At 40.2% G+C, this 14,787-nt stretch overlaps 1 long non-coding RNA gene across 1 annotated transcript; it reads right to left on the bottom strand.

Annotated features, from left to right (window-relative positions):
• Positions 1-622: 622 nt before the first annotated feature.
• Positions 623-7,332, bottom strand: LOC132086912 (uncharacterized). The gene is made up of 8 exons (XR_009420454.1): positions 7,229-7,332; positions 6,927-7,045; positions 5,535-5,607; positions 5,228-5,308; positions 3,833-3,887; positions 3,311-3,330; positions 3,046-3,165; positions 623-806 (listed from the first exon to the last, which is right to left on the bottom strand). It is a non-coding gene; the product is annotated as an uncharacterized LOC132086912 (long non-coding RNA).
• Positions 7,333-14,787: the final 7,455 nt, after the last annotated feature.

Raw genomic sequence — 14,787 nt, forward strand, 5'->3', positions numbered from 1 at the left:
TTATTTTCTGTATCTGGAGGACATGAATGATTTCCTGGTAATAGAAAATATTTCAATACTAGTGTCCTTGCACTCAGCCCCTTACTCTGAAGAGCAGCAGAAGAAAAAACACCCTACTTCATAAAGATGTTGTGTAGAGAAGTCTATAAATTATTGAGATCTGTTCTGATACAGAGAGCTCACATATGCATGTGTGTCTGCATCAGAGGTAGCTAGCTAAAATTGATTGCTGCATGAATAAACATTTACAGCTTCAGCCCCTGCAATAGTTATTGTCCCCTCTCCCTCCTCTTGTCTCTAAGTTTCTAAGTGGTCATGTCCTGCATGATCCTTTGCAGACTGTATATTGGAAAGGGCAAACTCTTGCTATTCTTCTGTGCTGTGCACTAAGCCCTTTCTGCCCCCATTACTGTTTGATCTTTTACAAGGTTATCCTGGTATGAATTATAGGATGTAATTAAGGAAGATGGTTTTAATCCTTCTCTTTGTAAGTGTACAATCTATTTATACAAGAACCAGCTACTTGATATTGTGAGTTTTATACAGTCTATAACTGAGGGTGACCAAGCCAATTTCTCTGGATAGAATAAATCCTCCTTATCCTCACCCTTCAAACTTCAAACTGAACTTGATCCAAACACCACTTTCGCCCACTTAGAACTTTATTCAGTTTTAAGTTTCATTTTCATGCAAAAATGCTGTGAAATAGATTGTTTTTATGTTATTTTCAACCAAGCATTGAAGTAGAAAGTACCAGAAATACCACGAGGAAGCTCGCTATTGGACTGATCTCCTGGAAAGCTTGTCTGGAAAAACAAGAATGGAATTCAGGTGAGATTCCTGGGAGAGCCCACAAATGCAAGGCTGCATTTCAAGTTTTAACCACAATTACACCAAAAATATAAATCATTGGCCTCTTAAGCAAAGTGTGACTGATATCACCTAATTTGAAATATTTCAGATGGTGGCATGATTGCTGAGCACAGGCATTCTGCCATGCTCCACACCACTCTGTCCCTGAGCATTCACAGAGAGCGACAATGTTGCTGAGTTTGTGAAGTTAATCTACTCCTGCCCCATGCTGGGGTTTTATTGCATGGAAACTGAGGCACTCTGGGGCATGGCACATGTCCAAGCCCCACCCTGTGTGCCATCAAAATGTGCACCTCAGTACAGTTGTTCCTTCATCCTCCAACTTATACAGACATTGCAGTAACATGTGAACATCACTTCTAATTTCTTGCACTAACATTTAGGGGCATCATCCCCATGCCAAGCATTATAGAGCAGTGGGAAGAAAGAGCTGTGACTCCAGATCTTCAGTTTGACATAAAAAGGTAACTGAGAAGGAGGCAGAGCGCTGGGAAGTGGCTGGAAATCCTATCCTTGGCATGTTGCCCAGGCTATTTAACAGCTCCATTTGCACCTATTGTCTCTGTTATTCTTTTCTACCTGCACTACTGTGTAACAATGAGGGCTGGGAGTACCCAGAGTGGAGTGCAGAAGGGTTTTTAAAATAAACACACACTACCACCATGCTACACCTTCCATCAGAGAAAAGAAAATTTGTCTGGGATATCCAGAATCCTTGACATCAGCTGACAGACTAAAACTGAAGGTTTGTGCATTAAGAGTCTGTTATGCTCCTGCTCAAGCCATGCCAGAGAACATGTACAGACAGGGACGGGCTGGCTGGGGCCTGATAGGCTGCTGATGAATGCTGAGCATCTGCTGGAGGAAAAAAAAGATGATGCAGTGACCTCTACATACCTAAATCCTATAGAAATAAATTCTGGGATAAGTCCAGAGAGACACTACTGATTCTGACAGATTTATTCTGGAGGCATAGCCATATAACTGGAAGCACAAATTGGCCCGACATGTAATCAGCTTTGGGATGAAAGGCACTATTTAAATTGAAGATGCTATTATTATTATTGTTGTTATTATTATTATCATTATTTCCTTTCTAGGGCGAGTGAGGCTCATGACTTTCATCTTCAAGCAGATGGGGAGGATGGAAAGAGAGTGATCTTTTATTTTTGTAACGATAGGAAAAAAGCAATTAAACAAGATATAACGATGCTGTTCAAAATAAATGTCAATGGGAAAGGGGAAAACTAAAGAATATGGATGGGGGAAAAAAAAGGAAATAAGAAACCAAGCAAAACTGAAGTAGATTTGACCTCGAAGGAGCTGAAATTGAGTTAAAGTTTACTAGTGAAGTCAGGTTTCCCTTGGGGGGTAGGCTGCCATTTAAGCTATTTCTTCTCTTTTACTTGTACAGCATAATTCCCCTAATACAGTGCTATAGGTCAAAAAAAAAAAAAAAAAAAAAAAAAAAGGTCTGCTACAGTTGGGCTCCAATTTCCCTTTACTTTACTAACATGAAAAACCTCCCCTCATATAAAAGAGTTTAGGATTATTTTATGGAAAAAAATGGGTCCTAAGTACTACCTTACAGAAGAAGGTAACCTGGTTGTCTGAAGCAAAAGCTACTTCCTCAGTGTCATAACTCTTGACACATTATACTCATGAAGCTGCTGCCAACTCACTCTGTGCCTTTTTGGTCTGAAATTTCATGCTCAGAAAAAGGTACTCAAAAAAAAGGTGTTAATTTCTATAAGGGTGACTGTTATTTTTAACTTTTCTTCACCTTTCCTTGAATCATGTTCTCTCCCTCCTTTTCACCACCACCCCCCCCCTTCACACAAACCCATCTCTTCCATTGAGATGAAAGCCCACACAAACTGGTGACTGATTGGACTCTGCCAGAGGCATAATTAAGGAGCTTTTAGACCCTACACTGATAATGAAAGAAAGGAGCAAACTGACACTAATCAAACAAACAAATAAACAAAAATACACCGGAAAACTCCACATATGCTTTCTCTCAGCTATGGCACTTGACAGTGCTACTTTTAACAGCAGGTGATAAGGAAGCTTCAGACAGAAGAGTGATTTTTGAGTTGATGGTGCCCCTTTAAAGACACACAGGGAGACCATATAGCCCACTGTGCTGGTATCAGCTTCATTTTTCCTTACCTTCCCTGCTCTGATAATCACTTTGCTGCTGCCACAGCACAATCTCTGCCAGTGCTTTTGTGAGTGAGGAGAACTATCTTCAAACACTGGTACTGCTTTTTGAGGCTGAGAGGGTACGATCTGTCAGGAGGTGGGAGACAGGGTTCAGCCAGGGTTTGTTCTATCTGAGGTTGTCGGAGAGTTTTTGTTCTGGAAGCAACAACCCTGAATTCCTTGCATCCCAGAAGGAGCTGGGGACTAAATTAAAAGATGTGTTTATAATCACCTTTTGTTGTGTTTCAACACCTGTTGGAAAAGGAAATATTCTGAAACATCCACACTCTGCTTGAGAAAATATTCTAACTTGTATGTCCCTGATAAGTGTATCTAATTTGTCTCCTTTTGGGTTAACATCTCTTTTCTTTGATTAGGATTCTTTCTAATGCTGGCATGGGCATATTAAAATCAAAAGCCTTTTTATTTAAGAGCCAAAGAGACAGCGTTTCTGTTCCTCAAAAATTTCATTACAGAAGCTTTCTATGCTCTATTGTTTCTACCAGCCATTTCTTTATTGGTTCAGCCAACACACTGTTTTAACTGGAGGGTCAGAAATCCTGACATTTTGAACAGAGGACTAGAAAACCACGAAGTCTTGTGCTAAGAAAGTGAGAAGATTTCAAAAAGAAGACAAAAAGGAAAAAACATATTGCTTATCCTTCTTTCTACCTCTCTAAAAATCATGTGTTTTCATAGCATTTCAAAGTAGGATTGGGAGAAAAGAAAGAACCACTTCTGAGACCCGACATACCTGGAAACGAGGCAGATTTCCAAATCCTGAGTGTCCTTGCTGTCAGCTTGTTTGTCTGTGTAATGGGAGCAATAATATCAATAAACTTGTGATTATCCCCAGACAGTCAGGCAGTGATGGGTGCCCTTGCTGTCCAGAGTGGGGGTGCAATAATGGGCATTCCCCTCCTTCAGCTGGAGACAGAGGAGCCTGACTGCAGCTGGAACTCTCTGATAGCTGCCAGCTAATGGCAATCCTGCTTGTGTACATTACCTTCTTCCTTGCAGCTTTTCTATTAACCTTGGGAAAAGGGGTGAGCTGGAAGAAGGCTTAATTTGATGTCCTGTTTACAATTTACAAAGGCATCACGGTAGTACCAATGCAGCCAGTACGGTTTTACATGTAACTGGGGTCAGACTTACAGCTAGCAAAGCCACTAGTCCTGATAGGTAAAAACACAGACTAAACACTGAGTTAAGTCACTCTTCCTGAGACACAGAAAACATTTCCCTCCCAAGTTTACACTGCTTAAAATCAGAAATACACTTCTCCTTCTGTTATGTATGTTATGTTTTATTATACTTTGATTAAAAGTGAGGACCTGAAACAGGGACATAGAAAATTCAAGGCTCTCTGTCCTGTGCCAAAAAAACTGGAATTAGTATCTTCAAGGTGTTCTGCCATTAGAAACTTCAGAGTAAAATGAAAGTTAAGATTGGCCATATCAAAATGATTTTTCAGGGCACAATTTGGGTAAGGACACTCCAAGGCATTTGGGAGGAATTCAAGCCTGTGGCCAAGGTTCAGTGTTTATCTTCATGCTGTATCTGATCTAAGAGCTAAAGGGCAGCTAAAATTCCAGACCACACACCTGGTGATTCAGTATAGGTTTGATTTGGGCAGTATCCAAGAACCTTCAGAAATAAGTTTTCTGAGCTTATCACCAAAAAATCTACAAATATTTTGCAAACTCTTACAATAAGGCCAGCAGGTCTTCAGAATCTTCTGATTTTTTTTTTTTTCAATATTTTTCACTATTTGCTGTTTTGGTTCAAGCTAGTAGTTAGCAACCAAAACACACTGTGGTCCTGCCTAATCAAATTTTTCATTTTGAGGTTTTGGGGAGCAGTGTCTTTTGCTTGCTGGTTTCTCTCAAATATGACCCCAATTGATGATCATAGCTGGAGCACAGAGACTCAAAGAGCAGAGGACAGTTTCTCCCACAGAGCAGAGTTATACTTAATGCCAAAAAGGATTGTGGGCATTGAAAGGTTTTGTGACTTGAAAGGGTAACTGGGAAAACTATTGGAAGAAAAATTTGCTGAAACATGAATATTCCATATTTGACTACACAGCTCCTGGATCTCCAGCTTATAAAAAAGTGTGATAGAAGCAGTATCAGTAGAGTCACCTCACTTGTTATATGGTTTATAAGTGTCCTTTGTTGCTATCTATTGTGGGCAGAACTTCAATCTGATCCAGTAAGTCTGTCCTGTACTGGGAAGGAAAAGAGAGAGAGAGAGAGAAAAAAAATACTTCTCTGTGCCTACAGGTTTGGGTAAAAAATTAACACTGAATATTCAAACTGCCACCATGTACCAAAGCCAGAGACCACCCCCCATTGCTCATGATTTATGATAACAGACTGATAGAGTCCCTACAGTTGCACTATTCACCAATTTTTCTTTGTCACACAAGAAGGAGCAACAAGATTTGGACTTACCCTGTGTCAAATGTTACCAAGACTTTTTCAGCTGATCTACTTCCATGTGGTGATTCTTGGCTTCCCAAAGTAGCTAAGTGAAATATTAGAATTTTGATTAATTTTCCTTTGAGACTTTTTTTCCCCCATTCTTTGATTACGGAATTCAGAACTCACTATGAGCAGTGAGAAGGAAGAGGGTGGGGAAAAAGGAAGGAAGAAGCTGCAAGTGGCACCAAAAGAGTCAGCCTCATTCCTTTGGTTCCTTTGACACCAGCCCACCCAGGTTTAACTCTGCAAATTTGTGTTTGAAAGGAAAGCAGCAAACTGCTGCTTCTCAGGTCCTGTTTGCATGAACACAAAATATTCAATGTTGCTCTTTTAAGGCAACCATGTTTTACACAGGATTTTAATACAAGCGTCCAACAAGGTCGAAAATAGTGACCCTTTGAAATGGAAAGATTAACATTTTTATAGATAGGAGAGGAAAATAGGCAACTTCCAGTGGAGCATGAGAATTCTATCTTGTATTCTTTCTTTTATTTTTTTTTCTTTACAATGAATAAGGTATGTGGATTGCAAAGAGGAGACTGCCCCATTAAAAAAAAAAAGTCTTTTACAGTATTTTCCAATTTAAAGCTGCTTGCAAGTAGCACTCAGGATCATCTGAAAAAAGTCTGACTCACTAGTTTTTCAATTTAGTTTGTTAATAGCCTGCCTTTCATAAAAGCATCAAGCACAATAACAAAAATACCTAAATCAATAGGATGATGCAGCAATGCCTCACAGAGATATTTTTGAAATAAATATATACCATTCAGCCTGGCCTGCTTGACATCAAATTTATATACTCAATAAGAAAGCATAATTAATGGTCCCAAACTGTATTTTCTTTCACCTATTTCACATCTCAAGAAGCCGAAGGTTTTGTCAGAGAGATGGGGGATGTAGAATGGAGAAAGCGTTCCATTCATAAATGAAATGAACCCATTAAAAATGACTTTCTCCCCAGCTCCCTACCAGTGTCTCCTGGGGACTGGTGTGTATTTTATTAAGAAACAGAAGTGTGGAATGTGCTTGCATTTCACAAGGTCCGTAGCCAGGTGATTTATCTTCTCTCTTTACCCTGCCAGCTCCCTGGGTGTTCACTAATTTTGAGGGAACAAAGGAGACGAACTAGGAGCCCCTCATTTCTTATTGATGTTGACATATCTGTAGTCAGGCCCACCCTATCTACCCCTCTGCCCACCATGTGGGCCTGCAATCAAATTTAATTAGCTGCTTTGACTTTTTTATTTTTATCTAAAGCCTTCTTAAAAAAAGCTGAGTGTACCATGTGATTTGTAGAAGAAGGAAAACACATTGACTATGAGATTGCTTTTTGAATCAAAAGTAGTTTGGTGCTTAACTCACTTGAAGGGTTTTCCAGGTCTCCCTGTTCAGTGGGGAAGCAACTGAAGTGTGGAAAGTCAAATGACATTGTGTGTCTTCAGGCAGCTCAAAAAAAGAGCCTCATCTGGTGACAAATCCTCCTTTAAAGACAAACACAGGGACCAGAGTTAAAGCCATTGACTAAACAGCAGAAGAGTTAAAAATACTACTGACGTTTAGCCCTTCACATCTTTTCTCCACCAGTGATCGCCTGTTGTTATCTCGTTGTATTTCATATTTCTAAAGTCCCATACTGCTGCAGTCATATTTCTAAAGTCCCGTACCTTCTCAGTGATATTTCTTGGGGGCAGTTCTTCACAGCACAGACTTCTTCTGCTTGTTGCTGCTTCTTAGTCAAGGCTCCTTCCAGGCTCTCCCTGACGGGCCAACCCACCCCCTTTTATCCCAGTTATCTTCCCTAGCTACAGCTGCAGCCCAGTTAAGGACATCGCAGCTGCAGCCCATCAAGAACAACCGGGGCTTATCAGGGCAAGGCCTATACAGAGATATTCAAATACAATACAGATATTTTGCTAGAACTCCTACTATAATCACCCCTCCAGGAGCAAAGTCAGATAACGTGGCCAATTCCTGGCTGCGGGTTTCACAGGAGGTGCCACAGGCCTGTTGTGTTTCTTCAGGTCGAGCTCAGTGCTGTGAGTTGGAGGGCAGAGCCGCAGGCTCATCCTCCCTTCTCCCACCCTGCTGTGGAAGCCTGGGGAAGAGGAGGGGCAGGCATTGATCTTTTCTCTCTGGTGACCTGAGGGAATGGCCCAATTTTGTGTCAGGGGAGGGTTATGTTGGATATCAGAAAATCAGGAAAAGGCTCTTCACACAGTACTGGTTGAGTACTGGAACAGGCTCCCCAGGGAGGTGTTCTCAACTCTAAGTCAGAAGGAGTTCAAGAAGCTTTTGGACAATGCTCTCAGGAAAAAAAAAAATGGTGTGATTACTGGGGTGTCCTGTGAAGGGCCAGGACTTGAATTCCCTTATAATCCTTGGGGAATTATTTTAATCTAAATTGTTTATTGTTATTTTCAAATGACAATTAATGAAACACAATGAACAGTTTTATGGTAAGAGTCTGCTTTAAGTCAAAGAAAATTGAGACACTCAATTGAGACACTCAAACAATCACTTGCGCAGAAATGCAGAAATTCTAGGAGATTTAACTCCTAGTTCTTTTTATGAGTATGGTACCTCTTTTTATTTTGTGATAAAAAATCATAACATAATAAGGTAAACTTAAGTTCTTATTCAATTTTCATTCATCCTGAGGAAAAGCAAAACAAGACAAAACAAAAACAAAAACAAACAAGTGGAAAACCTCAGTATTCCCAGAGGCTTGTACCTGAGGATAAGTGAAATAATCAGAAAAATAAAAGTAGGGAGATCTTAAGGATTTTGTCTCATATTTTATCACTGAGCAAATGTTGATTTTTATTTTTCCTTTTCCTCTCATATTCTATTTCTGCAGCATTGTCCCAATACTTGGTTGATACCAAACATAGCAACTCATTCATTATCCTGAATATCTTCTGAGCCAAACTCCACCCATAAATAGGGCTGCACTGACTCATAAATCTCTGTGGCTGGATGCCTGAAAATGCATGTAGAATCCACCACTGGGTTTGGACATAATAAATAATGAAAAATGAGTCATGGTAGTTGCCATATTTGTAATGAATTGTAGCTTTGCAAAAGAGACAATGGAAGCTATCCTGAAACTTGCAAGATTAGATACATCTACTTTAAAAAGGTTTATTTATGATAGAGTGAAAGAGTCTTTGCAGAATTTTCTTTGTCACATAATGACTTAAAAGCAAGCCATGGGAAGCATAATAAAAATAAAATAATAATAGTAATTTTAAAAAGCTGTTACACCTCTGTCTCCTGTAAAGTAAATAGAATTAAATTTGAGTCTTCATAATAAGCTAAACATTTTCCCTTATCAAGAGTAAAAATATCCCATGGGACAATATTAGGTCTGATGAAGCTTTGGCTTTGAAGGGAAAATATTTTTATCTCCATACATATGAGAGGTTTACATTATGTTTTTTCTTCAGATTTTATTTCTCTATTAAAAATAATTTATGTACATAGCATCACAAATGAAATTAAACACCTTGATATATCAACACAGAGAGTTCAGTTTAGCTTTTTTTTTTTTTAATGGCATTGTTTTTGTCCCAAAAAAACATCATCCTGCAGAGCATTTTTTGAAATCTTATGAGTTGGCTTCATATCCAAAACTGAGCAATAATTACACAGCTAAATGAATAAGTCAGAATAATATAATACACAGAATAACTATGACTGCTACTTTAATCTGGTTCTACTAGATATTCCCAATAAAGACTTAAAATAACAATATAAGTATCATTAAAATGCCATCAGTTACAGTCACTAAACCATACTATCTGATGTATTGCTTTATTTTTCTGTGCCGTGTCTTTCATATTGTGCTGTGGCAAGTGTTGACTTTTTAATTGCAATTGCAGTATGTCATCTAATTGTGCAATATTGTAGTAAGGAAGAAGCTTTCCCTGAATCCAGCTGGCACTTAATTTACACCCAACACAAAAACAGCTGAAGTCCATGGTCTTTAACATGAAAAAGGAATGGGAGAAACAGCCTTTTAGAAATCTTAAATCTTGGATAGTCTGTGCTTTTATCTGAAAATTAAAACACTAACTACTTGGTTTTAAATTAAATATTTGGGAGTTTGTTCCTACTTTTGAGAACAACTAAGGTGTTATATTTTAGAAGTTAATATTTGTGTCAAAATATGTAGTTGTAGGTACCAACTTTTCTTTTAGATTACTTACGCTAACTGAACCAGAAGGTGTTCCCAAAGTCAGTTAGTTGAACTCTCAGAAGGCAAAGTACAGGGCACCTGATTTCAAGTCTACAAAATCCGTAGTTCATAATCACCTAATTCAGAAGCCAGATGATTTAAATCTATCTGAATTTTGAAATGCAGAGTTACAATGGCACCTCCCTAAACACTGGGACAAATCACCATCCTACAAAGAGAAAGAAGTCCTGAAATCCCAGACAAGCCAAGTTTGCATGTTCTACATCAGTGTGATCTTAAATTTGGGCATAACAACCAGAAGTATCCACATTCTGGGCCCTGAGCAGAAGAGGCCAATGATTACAGCACTCTCAAAAAGCAAAAGTTCAGGGTTCCAGAGTCCATCTCTCCTGTTTTCCATTGCAGAAGAGATGTTTAGTTAATCAAGGGATGTTTGTGATTGTTAATCAGAATTAACTGAAACATAACCTTGGAAAGAATGGTTTAAATACCTTAGTGAATGTTCTAGTTTACCATTTAGGTGGTCTTCCATGTCTGTGTTTGAAAGAGAAACCAGATTAACTCACCTGAGCCCTCTTCAAAGGATTTTTTTTTTTTTTTTTTGCAGAAGCAGTTTATGCCCTTCTCTAGAAAACCTAACTTTAATTTCATAAATCACCTCAGAGTTCTTAGCAAGCAGTCTTGCTAAGAAGATATGTATGGGAAGCTCACTAGACATAAAGTTCTCTTGTCTGAAAATTATCAATTATAAATTAGTTTGGAATGGACCTCCAGAGGTCATCTAGTCCAAATTCTAAGATGCAGTGTCCTGTCCATCCTGAAGCTGCACTGCTGGACTGACTCCACTCTATGTTCATGTCCATCCTTCTTCTATGGTGAAGCAACATCCCAAGAAAATCCCCTCTTGTGCCAAATGTGGGGAATGATTACTGCCCCAGGACTGTCAGCTGCATTTTTTTCTGATGAAACCCAGGATGCAGTTAGTTTCATCTGTGCAAAGGCATACTTGCAGCTTGTGCTCAAGTTTTGCCCATCAGGAGCTCCCAGGTTCTGCAGTGCTGGGTTTTACCCCGTCAGTGCCCAGCTGGTGTGTGGGGTGATTTCCTCTCAGCAGGTCAGACAGGGCAGTGGCCTCAGCTACAAAGGGCACAGTCCCAGAGTGCCCAGCCAGGGAGGACAACCAGGCTGAGCTCATCATCCAGTGGTCTTCCAAATGCTGAGACAAATCCAAAGGAAAAAAGCAATCCCAGATAAGGATGAGAGCTGGAGACAGTAACCTGGGTTAAAATCATCTCCCATGGCAGCCAATAGTGTCCAAGAAAATGGGACATGCCTGACATCAAGCTGGGGAGTCAGGTTTGTAAATCAGCATTCAGGAAAGGGCCTGTATTAACAGGGAGAAGAACCAGGCACAGGCATGGCTGCCACACAGTGCAGCAGAGCTCCTACAGCTCAGATGAACTAAAATAAAGCAAATTTCAAGAACAGGGAGCCCCTGAAGTTGCTTTACCCGAATACTTTTTCACAACAGACTCAACCAAAATTAGACATCTGAGTCATAGCAGAGAGATGTGATTAAGTGTGGGTATCCAAAGTAAAAGGAGAGGAGAGCACTCTCAGGGCACTGGGACCGCTGAGCACAGTGATCTGTGAGGCAGCATATTTGGTGTAAGTGCAAATAATTGCCCAGACACTTCCTGGAAACTCCTCACTTGTGTCTGATGTCTAATTTCCAGAAAAAAATTTTAAAACCTCAGAGCTTATCGGGAGAGTTTATCTGAGAAATAAATCCATTACAATTTCTTTAATGTTTGTTAAATATCTCACCTACTGGCTATGCTTCAGGGGTGTTTTAATTAGCAAGACAGAGTTTTGCTGCAGTTTTCATTTTGCCTGTGTCTACAGGTTACTTTAAACTAACAAATTATAAGGGAATAGCCTGAGTTTAGATAAAATTCCCAAACCTATAGGCTTCTCCTTTTCCACTTTATTTTCCACTTTACAATTTCAAAGTACAGTTTGGAAGTTGTCTTAAATTGTCTTTTTCATAACTTGTCTGTCTGTCTTGTATGTCGTGATGTTAAATGCAGAACATCCTGGTGTATTGGGTTTATATGGCCAGGTTTTGGTAGCAGGGGGGGCTATAGGGGTCGTTTTTGCAAGAAGCTTCCCCTGCGTCCAGCAGATCCAGTGCAGGCAGCTCCACGATGGATCTTGCAATGGTCAAGGCTGGGCCAATTAGAAATGGTAGTAAAGGTAGAAATGGTAGAAAGGCCTCTGTATTTAAGAATAAAAAACATTTAAAAAAAGGTTATTATGCAAATTTAATTACAGCCAGAGAAGAGCAGGGTGAGAAGATGTGCGAGGAGCATCCGTGCAGGCAGGCAGGGCAGCGCAGCAGGAGGGGCAGGAGCTGCTCCAGGCTCTGGAGCTCAGATTGCCCTGCAGCCCCTGGAGCAGCCCAGGCTGAGGCAGCTGTGCCCCTGCAGCCCAGGGAGGGCACGGGGGAGCAGAGATCCACCCGCAGCCCTGGGGGAGCCCAGCCTGGAGCAGGGGATGCCCAAAGGAGGCTCTGACCCCTGGGAAGCTGTGCTGGAGCAGGACCCTGGCAGGAGCTGTGATTCCATGAGAGAGGAGCCCAGGCTGGAGCAGGTTTGCTGGTAGGATTTGTGATCCTTTAGGGGACCCATTCTAGAACAGGCTGTCCTTGAAGGGCTGCAGCCATGGAATAGTGATCCACACTGGAGCAGTTGGTGAAGATCTGCTGCCCGTGGGATGGACTGGTGGCAGAGCAGTTCATGGAGAGCTGTCTCTGTGGGAGGGAGCAGGGGAAGGATTCCTCTCAGGAGCAGTGGCAGGAACAACTATGATGAACTGACCATAATCCCCATTTCTCCCTCCCTGCACCACTGGGGGAGAAGGTAAAACTGGGAAGGAGGGAGGGGTGAGGGGAATGCGTTTTTAAGGTCTTATTTTACCCCTCATTATTGTGCTGTGATTTTGTTAGTAATAAATGTACTAAATATCTCTACTCGGAGCCTGTTCTGCCCACGACAGTATTTGGTGATTGATCTCTCTGGGTCCTTATCTCAACTCATGAACCCTTTGTTGTATTTTTTTCTCCCCTATCCAGCTGAGCAGAGCAGTGGCAGAGCAGCTTTGGGAGGTGCCTGACATCGAGCCAGGGTCAACCCCACTACACCTGGGAATCAGCAATTTGCATGATGCAGTGGGATATGAATGATAGGAGCAGTCTGCAGTAGTGTTCAGTGCAGCTGAAAGTCCAAATTAGTGGCAAAACAGAATACGCAGTCTCAAAGACAAATTTAGAGCACTGATGATGAGAATGCAGTGTTGCAAAATAAACCCAAATTTGAACTAGTCAAGAGGTTCTATTGTTCCTGGTGAGATAGAGAATCCTTCCTAAGCTGAAGCTATTTTAATGTGAATCCTTAAGCCTGGCTATAATCACATAACAAGACTAATTCAAAATAACAATCAGCCTAATCTGGTGTTTAGTACAATCAACTGAGAGATTAAGGTTCTAATTTATAAATCACTTGCATATACTACCTACTTTCAGGATCCTTGAAAATTACATGCATGCCATTGCCAATTCACAAAGACCTTTAAATCCATGTATCTCCAGTGTCACAATGTCTTCTGGTACTATAGGCAACTTTCAGCTCAGTGTCTCACTCTGTTAGCTCAGGCAGTTAGAGCCACATACAGAAATAAAGGAAGAAGAGATGCTGAGGAGAGGAAAATACATGGAAAGTAAGGAAAATGTTTCACTACCATTTGAGAAAATATGCAATATTTTTTTTTGTGGGGGGGCGGGAATGTTGGTTCTGGTGGCTTATTTTTGTTTGCTTTGGGGTTTTTGTTTTTGTTTTTGTTACATTGATGGGACCCAGAACAGATTGATGAAATTCCCAGAAGGGACAAAAACAGGACACCAATTTTGATAAATCACTCAGAAAAATGGATTTTTCAGCTCCCACGATATAACAAAAGTCTTGAGCATGACTGGGAAAGTTTTTCATAGTGCAACTGAGAAATTCACCCCAAAATAGAAGATGTTGCAGCTTTTCCAAGAACTCTAAGGCACTTCTCCACAGCTTTTATATAGCAACTGGAAATGAGTCACATAAAATGATTTTACCAATGTTAAAGTTAGTACTGTAAGTATACCATATCAACACTGGGAAGAACCAAACTGAATTTGGACTTGTGCATTTTATCTGTTTTCACAGATCTTGTATGTGGTGCAATCAGTTCCAGAATGAAACATTAAAAAAAAGGGGGAAGCTAAAGGATTTATAAGCTTCTTATCTTATATAATTTTAAGATTTTTTTCTTTGCCTTACCTTTTTTTTTTTTTTTTACCTTTTTAAGTCAAATTCAAAGTCAAGTTCTGTTCCCAAAAATTGTGGTGAAATACCGATTCACCACGCAAACTTTGAAGCCCTGCCTAATGACCCATATCTTCATAAATTCAAGTTCAGGCTTCATTAACTGTTCCTTTTTCTCAGTTCCTATATTATATCTACAATCTATACTGTCTGAAACTGGGGACAGAAAAGAGAAACAGCTAGGACCTTTGTCTTTGCAGTTCTTGTGTGTGAGGGAGTTGAGATAATCTTTAGGCCTTTAGGAGACCTGAAAGTTATAGTGGTCTCTAAGGAATCGTCATGTATTTCAAGTCTTTCAAAAATACTGCAGTTCCAATAATAATACAAATTTAGCTCTCAATCTGAATGGAAATACAAGTCCCTATTGAATCACGGCATATTCTGTGGTTGGAAGGAAACTCAAACATCATCTGATCCAGACCATCTTGGAAAAAACAGAGTCTAGACAGGATGGCCCAACACCCTGTCCCACTGAATCTTAAAATTCTCCAGCATTGGAGAGTCCACCATTTCCCTGGGGAGATTATTACAAAGGCTGATTGTTTTCATTGTGAATAAATTATTGGCTTATTCCTTCTCAATTACAGTCCCAAAATGGATCAACTGCCAC

The sequence above is a fragment of the Ammospiza nelsoni genome, chromosome Z (genome assembly GCF_027579445.1).
Source record: "Ammospiza nelsoni isolate bAmmNel1 chromosome Z, bAmmNel1.pri, whole genome shotgun sequence".
NCBI classification, from domain to species: domain Eukaryota; kingdom Metazoa; phylum Chordata; class Aves; order Passeriformes; family Passerellidae; genus Ammospiza; species Ammospiza nelsoni.